The following is a 16,030-nucleotide window of genomic DNA, read 5'->3' as shown; positions in this document are numbered from 1 at the left end:
TAATCATGACTACAATTAAGTTTGTTTTTTTCTTGTGATTCAAGTTTGCTTATTTTTCTTACTACTACTAGTATTATAATTTTGTTCTGTTGCTTTCCAATGGCTTCAGTGTTTGATCATTCAATTTGTTTTATTTAGTTTTTAGTGATTATTCCTCTAGTACTTATATTTCATTATTGGAATGGAATGCAAAGTTGGCAGGAGTTTATTACTCCCTACTTTATCGCAGAACCTGGACAGAGTCCCTTGCTGCTGGATCAGTCTAATCGGGCTTGGTTTTAAAAGGGTTATTTTTAATCTCGGATCTAGTTTTTTTCAAGTTTTGTCTATTATTAATTTAGTGAATTTAAGACGGATTTAATTGCATTCCAATCCGTTGTTAAACCAGCGTTATCGAACCCATTTCATGGGCCGACCGCGGAAGGCTAGGCTTATAAAGCCTGTCCTCCCGACGTAATTCCCCTTCAGACCGTCCACTGAAGTCCTTTCGGTGCTAACTCTTAATAGGCTAGCAGGAATACGCCACAACGGGGCACTAGCTATAAGGAGGGAGCAATGCGTCCCCTTTTCCGGAGGAGTCGCAATTGCTGGGTTATTTTGTCTTACTGTAAGTTTTTTTTAAAAAGGAGAGGTTGTGTAGAAGCTTTTCATCCGCTTCTGGTATGGCTGCCCTTCAGGACGCATCTCTGCTGGGCTCTGTTCCGGACTCCAGTCCATTTTCATTATTATAATAAAATTAACAGCATTTAATTACAAGATAAGCAAAAATATTTATTTACTTACATATTATTAGATTTTTATTTATTTATTATAATAGATATGCAAAAATATTACTATAATATATAGTTTCAAATAGTAAATACTGATTCAGTACAAACGTAAATAAGTTTGTAATAAGTTCTTGTTATTCAAGGGTGATACATTTTAGTAATTTATCGCAAGCTAATATAAAAAACTCTTATGTGGCAGTGACATGGAAAAAAGAGCATTATATTCTTTGATAATTCAGTAAAACAAAATTAGTTTTATTCTGTATGTAGTCACCAAATTAGTTATGTTACAACAATCCAATTCTAAGCTATGAGATGATTATGAAAAAAATAAGTTATTTTTATCAACCACAAAGATATTTACATTGACCATATAATTCTTTATTTAAAAAATCTTTTTACCTTAAATTATCTTCTAGCAGGAAAATCTTCTAAAAAAAATCTCCTTTACAAAATTCTGTTGACTCCATTATGGAATGGTAGCATCTCACCTTTTCATCTGGAAAGTACCAGTTCAAATCCTTGTCAGACATTGTATTTTTCTTATGCTACAAATTTTCCATTTCATATTACCACACACAAGCTTTTTGCTTATGTGATTTATTAATCATAAAAAACTAAAGTAAACATAAAATTATCATAGTCTGTTTTTATGATGAAGAATAAGAAGTGATCATATGCTTAAAAAACTTACAGGTCAAGTTGAGGACACCCTCCTTTTTTGAAGCATGTTTATAAAAAGAGAGGATCATCATCATTATGCTTTACTATTGGCTCAGTTGAAGGGTACTATTCAGGCAAAACTCCACTCCATTGAGCATTAATTATTTGAGTATTTAATTATTTGTTGTTCACTGCTTGAAAAAAATACAAGTTTCAATAGTTTTAGTACTTTATATTTCTTTGAAGATATATCTTTACAGTAACACTGCTGTTTCAACCTTTTAAATTTTTATTTTTATTCTATTGATAAATATATCAAAGAAATATATCTGACTCGGAATATTCATTCAAATTGTAACAGGCTGACGTCTAATAACAATTACTGTGTTTACAATGAATTTCTAACTAGGGACTTAACCCTAAGCTTTTCAAGTTAAAGGCAGAAAAGGTTGTGCCTATTATTGCTCAAAAATGAAAATTGGCAAACAACTCCCTTGTTAGATGCAGAATTTCATTTTATGGGATTCATTATAAAATTAAATATGTCTGTCATCTGTTTATTCATTTTTGCCATTATTTTCCTACATCTTTGATTCTGTATTATTAATTCTTTCAAACATTTTTCTAAATTAAAAAATTTCAAACACTACCTTGAATTCTATTGTTGTAATAATTAATAATTTACTACTATAAAATAACTAAAGCAATAAGTATTAAATTTGCAAATAATGAGAGACTGTAATGTAGGAAATTATTGTTATATTAGTATCTTTATTATAATCAATATTTTTTCTTAAGGAAATGTTACCATTATGTACCATATAATTTAATGACAAGATATTATTTTTAAGTTAAAATTATATTTTTATTTTTATGTATATTTTAATTATGTAAATAGAAATAAATAAAGAAAAAGGGTTGTGATAAATGAATTTTGAAATAAAATAGCAAAAAGAAACACTCAAGAACTGTTTGCAGAAAATGAAAATCTACACAATTACATAGACTTTTTTATTGTAAAATGATTATAATCAGTTAAAAGGAATTAATTATGAAAAATAAGTATATACATTCATCTAATACAGAATTTATTTAATATTTACAACTTTTTTATATTTTGATTTTTAATTTACATTTATTTTTAATTACTTTCTTTTTAACTATTGATGATGATTGTTGAACGATTTAAATACATATTTAGTTGTAATTTTCATTTTTTGAATGAAATTGTTTGAACATTTGTTTAGAATTGTAAGTAGTAATATGTTTTTTAAAGAATTTTAATTATTGATAAGTATGTAATGAATGATTGTTATTATTAATAATTAAAAAAAAAATAATATGTTTACATCTGTCACATATCATCTAAATAAATTTAACATTTATCATACTACTTTTAATGTAGTCGCTTAATATCAGTTTATGTAACAATTCCAGAACTTTTCAGAATTTTGGTAAGATTTTCTTCAAGTCCACAGAGTCTAAGAGAAATTCAAAAACAATTGCCATGCAAGGAACGCACTCACACGTTCCTCGCATGGCAAGAAACCTAGGAGCATGAGATCAGAGGACGATGGACCGCAAGGCTTATCCCTCTTGTCAGACCATGCACGAAGCGGCGGTGCAGAGAGGTGGAGTACTACATGACCCAATTTTTAATGGGTGACGGGTACTTCGCTTATCTCCATGTCATAGGAAAAGCGCCATCCCCAGACTGCTTCTATTGCCCCGTTGTATGGGATGACACTGCCTTTTTCAAATGTGCTTGGTGGGCGGCAGGTCGAGGGACACTATAGGCAGATCTCGAAGCACTGAGCCCCCACAATGTGGTTGTGCAATGATGCTACGTAATCTGAGCAGCTGGGAAAGCGTAGCCCGATTCATCAACAATATTTTCATGACCAAAAAGGTTGACCTGGTAGTCCTGAAAATTAGGTAGCACCTAATCAGGCTAGTATCGGAGGACTTGACCAGAAGTAATGTGTTAAACGGTTCTGGGTCGAGTCCTGGTAGAAAGGGGAGTGGTTTTAGTTGATAGTCTGGTGATAGTGATTGGATAATACCATCAGCTGGAGTCCGACTTTCCGTGTGTAAATGTATTTCCACCTCCCTCTGAAAAAAAAAAATTATTATTATTTTTAAAATATCTAATCATTAAAAAAAAACTTAGATAAGAAATTCTTTTGTGGACTAGAAATTGAACTCAAGGTGGAGTGGATTCACTGCATGTATTTCAACATAAAGTTAAAAAAAGTGGTTTAAAATTAAATAAATTCAATATGTTTAAGATACATTTCAGATCTGCCTTTTAGTGTAATATCTGGTAAGACCTGACATATTTCTACTCATTTCAAAACGTGCATGGATCTCATTTTCACATTATGGAAAACATACATAAGCGTGACCGTGCGCGCGTGTGTGTGCGTGCGCATACCTATCCCTAGTTATTGAATTCATAACTATATGCATCAGATCTTGAAAAATTCCAGTTATAGGTGTAGAAACACCTTTTTGTTTATTTATGCTTGCAGATACAAATTGCAGGAAGTAAGATCGACTGACCTGGGAGGCTATAGATGATGAACAAGATCTTTTAATCCACCTCTTCCAATCCAGAATCTTGTAAAAGTTGTCCGTTAAACAATGTTGGACCTCCAATGCTGGTGAGGTGGGGCATCATCTTCCATAAAAAAAGTCATTCAGATCTTCTTGAAGTTGGGGTAACAACCAGTTTTGTAGCACATTCAGTTATAAAATTCCAAACTTATTTGCCGTAAATAGAAATTTTCGAGGGTGAATTTCAGTGTTTATATAGATGATGATGTGTTTTAATTCTAAAACAATTTTATTATTCCTTATCAATATATAAATAAATCAGACATTTGTATGCTGGTCTGTAAGCGCATACAGTGAGTGATGTTGGCTAAATATTCTCGCGATGTGACAACATCGTTCATTATAATCACCATTAACAATTTAAGATGCGTTGCCCTGTCAAATCATTGAGATTTCTGGTCGAATTAAGATGACAAAATAGTAATTATGCAGAGATTAAATGTTGCAAACATTTTTTTGTAGCATTAATGCAACATTAAATGTTTCATTAAAGTTGCAAACGAATGTAAGGTAATAGAGAGATTTGAAAATCTATGAAACTGATATTTAACTTTAATTTTTGCCGAAATAATTTTAATATTAAACATTTATTTATGACAATGTAACAATTTATCTACGAAACATCCATTATATTTTCCAACTAGTCTTTCCTAAAAATGTTAACTATACTCTAACACTGACTGACGTTTACATATTTCTAGTCAAGCTCTTATACTAAAGTTTCATATCTCTCCTTGGTTTGGTCACAATTAATTGTTTACCAGATGGTTGTCATTCTTTGTGTCTTATGAAATGCGAAGTTTGACGATTGTACCTATATGATAAAGCGTTAACAGCGTTCAAGGCGGTCCGTATTTTATCAGGAGAAATTTGTTGTATTTCGACAGATGTTGTATTTACTCACACCTTACACGTGGTTTAAAAAAAGGATTATGATTGCCTTTTTATTGATTAATTCATTATTGCATTACTTCACTCCTATTCATTTGGTCAGTTTCTTTCACAGCTGTGATTTCTGCGTTAAAAAAATATATTTTTGATTTTAAATCATATTCTTATTAGTGATTGCTTAGGCTAATGCTGTAAGCTGATTGGTTTGTTGCTGAAATAATATAACCTGTAGTGACGAAGTTGGGTAAGTGTTATCTATGCGAGGATGAATGTGAATTGTCATTGGTTTATTTTTAGTGGCTTAGTTGTGGGAGGAATTGAATCGAGTTTTGGGTCGTATCTCATTCTTTTTCTAACGAATGCTATGTGATGACTGTTATGAATTAGCAAAAGTTAAATAAATTTGACAAAATTGCACTATTATTGAATACTCGTGAACACCGGTTTGTTCGTATTTTACATTCTCTTACTTTAGCCTCTACCATAATAAGGTTTTGTACAAGAATTAATAAATTTTTACGATTACCAGTTAAATTTTTCTTGCCCTTCATAAGTAAATTATATAATATACGTGAAAAGTTACGTGGTAGGATGTTTTAAATGGATTCAAAATTTACTATTGAATTTCATTAATTTATAAAAATTATAACAATATTTCACAAATTTAACAGATTATGATTTTCCAAATATACCGTTGGTTATGTTATCACGATGATTTTGAATATAAGTTGTTATTATTATAAACATCTTGAATTTTCTGCATCCCGTTTTAAATATAAACATAAATGTGCTAAAATTGTTATTGTTTCAATAACGCCTTTGAAATCGTGAATAATTTTGAATAAATACTAACTTCAAAACTGATCTTTTCATTTTATAATTAATTAATTGTATACATTCCTGGCGTGGAGCTATGTAATGCATTAATATATACCAATCAAAATAAGATTTATCTATTTCGTATTTTTTATGTTTACAGCGATTAAAGATAATTTTTAGAGTTATTTTTGAGATTCTTCTTTCAGAAATCTTTTCTTAGTAAATTCATTTAAATCTGTAAAAGTTATTTCTTTTATTTAGATAAAAAAAATTAAAATTCACCTGTAAATTAGTTTGTACGAGAAATACAATTTTGCACCAGCTTCTACACAGTTTTATATGCACGAAATTCGGACACCAAGTATATTCGAAATCGCAAGGGAAATTTATAAATAAACCAGTTACGTTCAAAATTACTTATAATTACTTATTACTTGTAATTCTATTTTGGTTGAAAGTTAGGAGAGAATAAGTTTAGAGTGTATTTGGTCAAATTGTAAAATTTAGACAACTTTGAGCGGTTAGTTTTTTTTTTTTTTGTTATCTATAGAGTGAATAAGTTTTAAAATTTTAATAAAATTTGTATGAGTTATAGAAGAGAAAGAAAGATTACGATAAAATGCACTGTGTAGTGATTATACGTTTCTCCTTTATTAGGAGCCCATATTGTAGAGGATTGGAGTTTTGTTTCACAATTTGGTCTTGTTAATAGCAACAGCAGAAAAGATACCTCCTGCTGCAGCAGAATAAGAATGTGGTAAGCAGAGCATTACCTTAAAAAATGTTGTAAAATTTGGGATGATGTATCACCAACAGGATTTTTCATTTCAAAAGCAGTGTTCCAAAATTTCATAAATTCTTGATTCTCTTTCAATAACTCTGTGGACTTGGATAACTGTCATTCCCCGCCTACATCAAAACACTTTCTGCAATTACATTAGGGAAATGTACAGTTAATACTAACAGTTAATACAGTTTGATACTAACACTTCTTTTGCAATTTTCAGGGCTCAGCACAGAAGATAAGAGGATTGAAAAAAATCCACCCTCTTCAAAACTTGTTTGCAGAATCCAAAATAGAAGGATAGACACTTGACTTAAAATTCCTTATGTTTTTTTTAATTTATTCCATGTTCTTCAGCTGCTGTATAAGAACCTCTATTGTCTGCAAGATTTAAGAGCAACTGATGAAACCTATATGAAGTCTCCTGATACACTTTAAGTTTAGGTGTGTCACAAGTGGTAGGAAAATGGCCACAAATAAAAAAATACACCTTTATGACAGGGTCTTGAAGAGAATTTAAAATTGACCGGGCTTGCTCTATTCCATCTTCAACACAAAAATTAAAATAAGACAGTAAAACATTCCACTGTTCTACAATCCTTTGAACTACATAATTTATAAACAACCATCATATTTCACCTAATTTAAGTTATGAGCTTTAAGATTCAATAAATGTTGAATCACCTTAAATTCTTCTAATCTTTCTGGTTTCTTTAGAATAAAATTGAATATGTCACTACAGAGCTCTTCAACAGCATGTGGAAGGTATTTACAGTACAAGCTTGTGAAGTCTACAAACTAACGCTGTACCAAATGCATCTAGATATATATATATATATATATATATATATAAATGTTCATTCAACTCTTTAAGCCTAGCTTGAATTCCTGTTTGCTGTCCCATCATTACAGAGGCATTATTCTCTGTAGAGTGGTAAATCCTAACAAGTTTGTAAGTGGTAATTCTAATTCTTCAAGCAGCAAAATAATTGTTTTGAACAAAGATGAACTACTGACTTGTCAGTGATGCTTAAGAATGAGTCTTCTACCATTTTGACTCATAGCAACAGCTAATGATTTTGTAAAAGAAATGTTTATTGATTTATCAGCAATCAAAGAGAAAGAGTTTTTCTGATAAGATATTTCTAGCATCAACCGCTAAAGCATTACTTATTAAATATAAAGTATCAGTGCAACCACATCAGGAGCAATTGCTTTTATTATATTAATGATGGTAGTGTACCCATTAATTCTAAAGGAAGATTATGCTCTGCAATTCTGCTTCAGTAACTTTATTATGTAATGAGGAACAGATGCTGTTAATAGACTGGTGGCTACACTAAAGATGGTGATTTGTATATTCAACATTTGCTTTATACTAAGGGGTATTTGCATATCTATTCATAAGACTCTTGCTACTGTTAATTTCAATATTACTATTTATAGTACGGCGGAATCCAATTTTTTATCATCAATAGGCGGAATCCAAGATTTTAATAAGGATCATCAAACTAGGCATTACTAAACTTTTGTTCTTTAGCTGAGCTAGGTAAATTGTTATCTGAGAGTGAATCATTATTACTTATAAATTTAGTCACTTATTGTCCTGTGATGTCAAAGCAACACTTTCAGCTAGATGATCACAAACTCTTTTTTTCTTTTGAAATTTAAAATATAAACTGTATAGTTTTTTCTGTGTTTTTTCATCCTGATAATTATACTGCATATGAATTTTTTAGACTTACACAATACAACACTTACCACTAAAAATAATTATTAATACTATAGAAGTATAGTAGTAGTCCATCACACTACATATGCAACCCAAACACAGAACAAAATGAACCGAGTTTGTGATCGTGATCATGAAAACTTTTAAGTCCACTGATTTCTCTGGCAGGGCATTCACACAATGATGATTAAAATTTACATGATAGTCAAGTCGAAAGGCAATACATTTGCTAATTAAAGGTCTTTGCATTGGCTGTCAAGGTCTCAGTGACCACAGATAGAGGTAGAGCATCTGACTGGCATTCACATAACTCATCAAGTGAATAGGAAAAGAGATAAATAGTAAGTATGGGCAATCTACCAATAAAGAAAGCGGTAAGAGGGGCAGTAGAAGTTACTTCCAGGCAGCACATGCTCATTCCACCCACAACTCATCGGTTTACAGTAATTTTGCCCAGGATGGGAACAGCAAAAGCATTTTTTGTTTTTTGCCATATTTAACTAAATTACTTCATGAAGTTAGAGGCCAAGAGGTCAAATAACTATATTTTTATCACTTTCCTTCTGCTTTAAAAGTTACTTAAGTAAAAGAGAGGGAGAAGTTATCTTTTCTGTACCAGCAAACACATATGCATACCAAAACCATTTTATCTGTGAAGACCTCTAGATGTAATAAATTATGTAATATTTCCATTTCTATCAATAATGATTTACTAACTTTAATCAGAATTCAAATAGATCTGATATCTTGATTACATGGTAGCTGAAGTGGAGGTTAGTTTGTACTTCTAAAATTCATCTTAACAAGATAATTTCTGCATATACTTTCTAAATATAATAATATTATAACAAATATTGTTATACCAATATAACAATATTAAATTTCACGCATAGCTTTTACTTTTTAAATAAGATTTTAATAAAATCAACGAGAAAGAAAAATAATAATATTGAAAAATATAGTACTATACAAAACTTTTTTATATTCCTAAAGGGTACATTGCAATATGTTCAACTTGTGAACAATAAGCAACCCCCATGGCCCAATTAGATGAGGATGATATAAGTGACAAGCAAATGAAATGTAGTCTCGTACCAGACCCAGACCTACCAATCCTGAAATGTGTAGTTAATTGAACCCCAACCACCAAAGTACACCCATTTTACTAAGATTAAATAGCTTTTACTAAGATTCTAATCTCAGAACCTTCAACTTAAAAAATCAGCTGTTAAACAACTGATTTGCAACAAGTTAACCACAAGACCAGTTACGTGTAATACAAAAATATAATGATAAAATTAAATCTAAGTAATTTTAAATTATATTATTATATTTTTTAATCATTATATTACAGTATGCATCTAAGCTAATTTCTGGCTTATTATACAACTACTAGTAAGAAAACAATGTTTCCATATACTACCACAGGTAGAGGTTACATCCCACTTAGTACCAATAAAGAAGCAGCTGGCTATTTAAGGATACCACCACCGTGGCACAATAGATGGGGATCTTGTTGGAAATTATATTGCCCAAATATATGTTTGTGAGTGATACAATTTTCATGGTTCCTATCTCTTCAAGGAAGTAGACAGTGTAAGAGAAGAAGCAGATTGAAGTAGTTAAAAGTCTTACCCAGGACCAATTAATTAGATCAATGTCAAATATAATTTACAAATAACAAAACATAATATACTTACAAAATTAAAACCTATAGTATTATATAATATGATTCATAACACTTTTTTCTACCCAATTTCACCCTTGGTATCCCTTCATTCTAATATCATTCAATACTAACTCGTAACTACAAAAAATAAAACCTGACTAAGAAAATATACCATTAAATTGGATATTTGATTCTATGAGATCCACCCATCACTAGAATTGAAAACTTTTTTAATTTTTTTAAGGGGAGGTAATATAGACTACATCATTAATGTAAATTGTACATTTTTAGAAATATTTATGATACATTTTTTATTCAAAAACAAAGTTATTTACCTCATATCTTTCACTTTTTACTGACTTTTGTATAGTTAAATAACTTTAAACAAAACTTTTTTAATTTACCCAATTTTTCTGTTTTTTCTATAAAAAATAATGAACAAATTTTTCTGTTGTGTGGTTAATAGCTACAAAGAGCAAATTTAAACATTCTAATAAGGTTCTAGCATAAATTTCATCTCCTAGCTCAACAAGTTTTTGACAAAATTATACTAAAGAATAAGAATTTTCAGAAATAGAACTGTATGAAATAGTCCCTAACTAATTCTTGCTCTGTCAATTTCTTTGAAGATATTTAGTGCACTATGACCGGGTTAAAATACTAAGTGTTTATTTAAACATAATTTCCTAAGAACAAGATAGCACCATATACTTCAACTTTGAATGCATAAAGTCCAATGAAAACATTTTGGGAAGTCTGTTCCAGATGACTATAAAAAGATTCCATGGGATTTTGGGTAATGACATGTAAATATTTCCATAACAGGTTTCTATCTGATAGGCTTTCAAAGATTGATTTGATAACTTGAGCTACAGCTGGTGGTAAAGAATGTTTATGAGTACACTGCTCACCTGTGATTTTGCATCTATTGAATTTGCACCAGAAATTTTTCCCCAACAGGAATTTTTGTGCGGTCTTTGATAAATGTATATTTTATGTAAACCATGTCTTCTCATTTTTCTAAACTGTTTGGGTTTCATCAAATAGCAAGACAAAGACCAAAATAATTCTGCAAGCTGTTTATTTCCCTATCAGTCAATCTTCCAGTACCAAATAGGAATTTACTTCAAGTTTTTTCCTTTGTAATCTTCAAGTACCTAAACGAAGGCTTTGCAATCACTATCACCCAGGTACTTTGAATTATCTTTACTATTACTCGCAGATCATCAAATATGAAGTTGCTACACCTGCAACTTCCTCCAGAATAGTTCATCCTAAAGCAGTACTTTCCACTTTTTCTTGAGCATTTTTTTAATTTTCACTGGCAGTATTTTCTAAGTATTTCAACATCTATAACCTTATCTGTGTAGTATAACACTGGTAGTATTTATTGAAAATAAAATTTTTATTAAGTAAAATTTTTAACAGAATTAATAATTCATAAATTTCAAATGATATCAAGAACAAGTTCTGGTACAAAAGAGAAAAAGAAAGGGGAAAGACAAATTAAAGAGTTTATCAGTTGAAGATAAATTGGATTTGATTTTAAGCAAATCTGATAACATTGAAAAGGAAATTTTAACTGAAACACGAAAAAAAGGATTATCAATTGATGATATTGAAATGATACGTCCATAAATTCAAAAATGGAATAACATGACTATAATATATTTCTCTAATAAACTGTTGAAAATAAATGATGAAAATTTAAAGTTAAATAAAATTTGTCAAAAACTTTAAATACTAAAAATAATAATATAAACCAGTACTTGAGAAAATATACTTGGGATCCCTTTGAGGAAACTTGGGTATATTTTTGAAATTTTGAACAGAATATCACCTGTAATTGGGTTGCAGTTAAATGAAGTAATGATTGACAATTATCGCACAATTTTTTAAAGAAATTCTGAAACTTGCAGACTACCACTATTGAATAGTCAAATTTAATTGCTTTTGAACTAAAGTTGAGTTCCTAAAGTAAAATTGTTAAAACTTTCAGATATTAGTTGGGAGAATTGATATGATATAACTTTGTTTACATGAATGAATCTATGTCTACTGAAAATTGGAGGCTTCAAGGTGGCCAGCTAAATCTATAGAGAAAGGTTGTGTTCCACAATGGGAAAACTTATGGTACTGTTAAATAAATAATATGTCTGCAGCTAAAGTTATAGTCATCCTTATAATTATCTTCAGACTTAAATCCTTAAAGCCATGTACTGAAGTGCATATGTAATAATTAAATACATATTGTTAATGAATATTGGAATACAAGTTAAATCATAAATGTAGTGGAATAAGAATCTTAAAGGGGACTGTTGAGTTACTAAAATTACTTGTTTTTCAATTCCATTTCTGCTTGTGTATTATATAGAAACAGTCAATTACTTAATTACAGTAATTACTCAATTTTTTCTACAATATTTTAAGTTAAGCATTTTCACTTTGTATTCTATTGTATACCACCAGTAATTAATGAAGAGTTAACCTACGATTTGTTTAGGAGCTTCATACGAGTAGTGTCTTTCTCTGGATAGATAGACTGATGATTTTTTCTTTTTGGTTATGGGAATCTGCGTGTGATAAGAGTGTATGAATGCGTGTGTGAGAGAGTTGTTTTGTCTGTACTTAATTGACAAGGAGATATTAGTGATATCTATGGGTGTGTGTGAAAAAATTATGTTTGTTGTACATGTTATGCAAATTCATTTTTACTGGTTACTGGTTAGATGTGAATTTTTAAATTCTGCTATGATAATGAGAGGAAGTTATCACAATGTTGTGGAAGAGTGTTAATGATGTAAACAATAGCTTGATAATTCACCAAAATATTAAGAATTTTGATACTTTTTTGTGTTTGGTAAGCAGCTGGAAGATTAAACAAGATATTGTCTTTCTATCTGAAACATGCATGAAATCAGTTGATGAGGCTTCTTTATATAGAATAATGGATTACATAATTTTTTGTGTGTAGTAATTTTTCTAAAGCTACTGGGCTTATTGTGTTTGCATCTGTAATGGAGGGTTTTATTTGTATGACAATAGTTTGTGTACTGGATAGATGTTATTCTTTTGGAATATATTTAGTTTAGTTTTTACATTCTCAGTGTTTATGGCTGGAATAAGCAAAATTAGACATGAAATTTGACCTTCACCTTCTTCTTCCTACAATTCCAACATGCGATACCTTATTAATGGTTAATATTAACATAAATATTAATGAAAGAATGGATAATAATGATTAACAATATCTAGAAACACTCACTATGAATGGGTACAGCTCCTTAGTTAATTGTTATACTATTTTTTTTTTTTTTTGGCGAAAAATGTTTTCACATTATCATCGCTCGGATACTAGAGTTACTGATAATAAGCTAACCTGTATTTATCACATTTTTTATAAATCAAGTTTATATAAACAAAATATTTCTAGTGTTGTTATTCTGATATTTTAATGGTCATAGGGCTGTTGCCATTGCTTATTTCTAAGGACAGAACTCAAAATAATTTTGTTAATGATTTTAAAGAGGTTCTGGATTATGGTAAATTAAGGTCATATTTATATGAACGTGACTGTAAAATTCTTGATAATGATGTTGATTTTCAGTTTTAATAACTTTTTTGATATTTTATTACGGTATATTAATTAATCAAAATCTGTTTATGCCATGGACAACAGTTGGGCTGTGCATTACAATTTCTCAGATGGATTGTATAAGAAAGGGTGTAAAAATCCTCACAGCCACAAAATTATACTGAATACATTAAATTAAAAAAAAAGATAGATGTGTGGATTATGGTAACTAAAATTTAATATTTTAAAAATATTTATTACCTACTAAGAATCAGTGAAAAATGATAAACCCCTATACTGGTATTCCTACTATTAAAAATAAAATTTGTAAATGGTAACGTTGATTCTGATGAGAATGAAATTGTGAATATTTTTAATGGATACGGTTCTTGGACCTATTCTATTTATAATATTTATTAATGACCTATTTTTACATAAATGTTATGGTAAAGCTACATGTTTTGCAGATGATACTGCTCTAGTATATTCATCTAAAAATCTTTTCAGATTTCAGACTTATCTGGAAAATTCAGGCTTATGGTTTTATGTCAATATATTAGCTCTTAATGCTTTAAAAACCAGATATCTAATTTTTACTTTATCATTTGTCTCCAGCTTATTAGCTCCATTAATATACCATAATGGTGATTGTGCTGATACTCAATTACAATGCAACTGAGTCATCTCAGGTGAATTTTATTAAATACTTAAGGTTGATGGTAGATGACAAATTTTTATGTAATTTGCATATACAAAGTGAAAAGATATTAGTTTATATGCATTAAAAAATATTTTTCCAATAGTGTCCTTCAACAAATCAACTTTTACTACTTTATTCAAAATTAAATTATGGATAGCACTGCTGGGGATCAACTGAAGAAAAAGACTGATGGGATTACGACAGCTAAAAACCAATATTTTAAAAATATGAAGGAATTACCTGCCAAGAATCAGTGGAGAATTATAAATCAGTGAACTGGTATGTCTGCTATCAAAAATAAACTATCAATAATATGTGTATATGGTAAAGTTGTTTCTGATGAAAGTAAAATTGCTAATAATTTTATGGTTTCTGACTTTTACGGTTTAAAGATTTCTGGCTTATTTCTTGATATTCATAAATCAACAGATACAGTTAAACATTTGCTTGTATTAGATAAAATGTATAGTGCAGACATTAAAGGTCTAGCTTTAAAATGTTTTGCATATTATCTGGAGGGTCGAAGTAAGTGCATATTTGTGCGCAATTGTTAGCAATATCCTGCAGGTGAACTGTGGAGTGGATTTGTTTTCGCATATATTTTATGGTAAAGCTTATTAGATTCATTAATAACCAAAATGTTGATTGCAATCATATTCAATTTAAATTATATTAAATGGTATCTTTATTGACACCAACCTGATACAAATATAAAGATATTGTGTTGTCTTAAGTGAGAGAAAAATGACTGAAGAAAACAGTGCATGTGTGTTGTTAAGGGCATTAAGGGTTTTTTATTTTAATTTTTTATTTATTAGATTGTTTATCTGGTACTCCTACCTATATGGTCAAGCTTTAGCTTTGTGGGAAGTAAACTACTAGACCTACTCGCTGGGTTTCTTGTGTTTTTCATCTATGTATTATGTAGTATTGATGCAGCTGAAAATAAATAAATTTATTGTTATTACTATTGTCTATTTTATTCGTGAGGAACTAATGAAATGAGTTATGAAATTGTACTTACATTCTTTAAGTTTGACATAACCTACAAATATCACCTCAACTTATATTTAAACGAGCACAGTCATATATCACTTCACATATTAACTTTCTCTTTTTCATTTATTCCTCGATCACCTGCAGGTTTTTTAAATATATAATTGGATTTTCGGGGCCTTTTTTTGTAGTTAGCCATAAAAACAAAATAAACAAATAATAAACTCATAATTTATAGACAACCACAGCCAGTGTTTACTGGATATTGCCGTAATAATTCTAGCAAGAATATTAAATATTATTTTAGTATCAGTTTATTCAAAAAGAATTTTTACTAAAATATTAGGCAAGTAAATGCTCGCGCAAGGTAATATTTCGGGAACAAATGTAGTGTCTAAGTTATTACATCTTTTTTATGTGGTACCTGATTATTTATAATTGAATTAGGAAAAAATGAAAATCAAATCAAATTACCAAACTTTGAGTACGTCGTAAAAGATAAATTTGAACCGATAGATATTGGTAATCGAAGCTGCAAAAGACTTAAAATTTTATCGTATAAAAACTATTTTTCCAATAGTGTTCTTCTACAAACCTACTTTTACTACTTTCTTCAAAATTAAAATATGGATAGCAGTGCTATCCATAATCTTAAGTCTGTTTTAAGCTGCTAAAGCTGTAGACTTCTTTCTGAGCAGTATTTTTTTTTTTTTGTTTTTAAAGTAAACCTATTCACAGGATAAACTTGCTCTCGTTTTTTTGAGATGCGTTTTACTCTCAGAAAAATAAAAATACCACATCGACGAGGGAGATTCA

The 16,030-nt window shown here is 29.8% G+C and overlaps 1 long non-coding RNA gene across 7 annotated transcripts in view; it reads right to left on the bottom strand.

Moving 5' to 3' along the window:
- Positions 1 to 2,624: 2,624 nt before the first annotated feature.
- Positions 2,625 to 16,030, bottom strand: part of LOC142334270 (uncharacterized) — a 39,634-nt gene continuing 26,228 nt past the window's right edge. Inside the window, exons 6-7 of one of the 7 annotated variants that reach the window (XR_012758814.1) lie at positions 15,059 to 15,157; positions 2,625 to 3,545 (exon numbers count right to left, since the gene is read on the bottom strand). This is a non-coding gene — a long non-coding RNA (uncharacterized LOC142334270). The remainder of the gene's footprint in view (positions 3,546 to 15,058; positions 15,158 to 16,030) is intronic. The other 6 variants (XR_012758810.1, XR_012758816.1, XR_012758812.1 and 3 more) reach the window with 6 other exon arrangements.

This window comes from Lycorma delicatula, chromosome 1 (assembly GCF_047948215.1).
Source record: "Lycorma delicatula isolate Av1 chromosome 1, ASM4794821v1, whole genome shotgun sequence".
Taxonomy (NCBI): domain Eukaryota; kingdom Metazoa; phylum Arthropoda; class Insecta; order Hemiptera; family Fulgoridae; genus Lycorma; species Lycorma delicatula.
The sequence above is the reverse complement of the archived record's forward strand: the minus strand, read 5'-3'. Positions and strand labels throughout refer to the sequence as shown.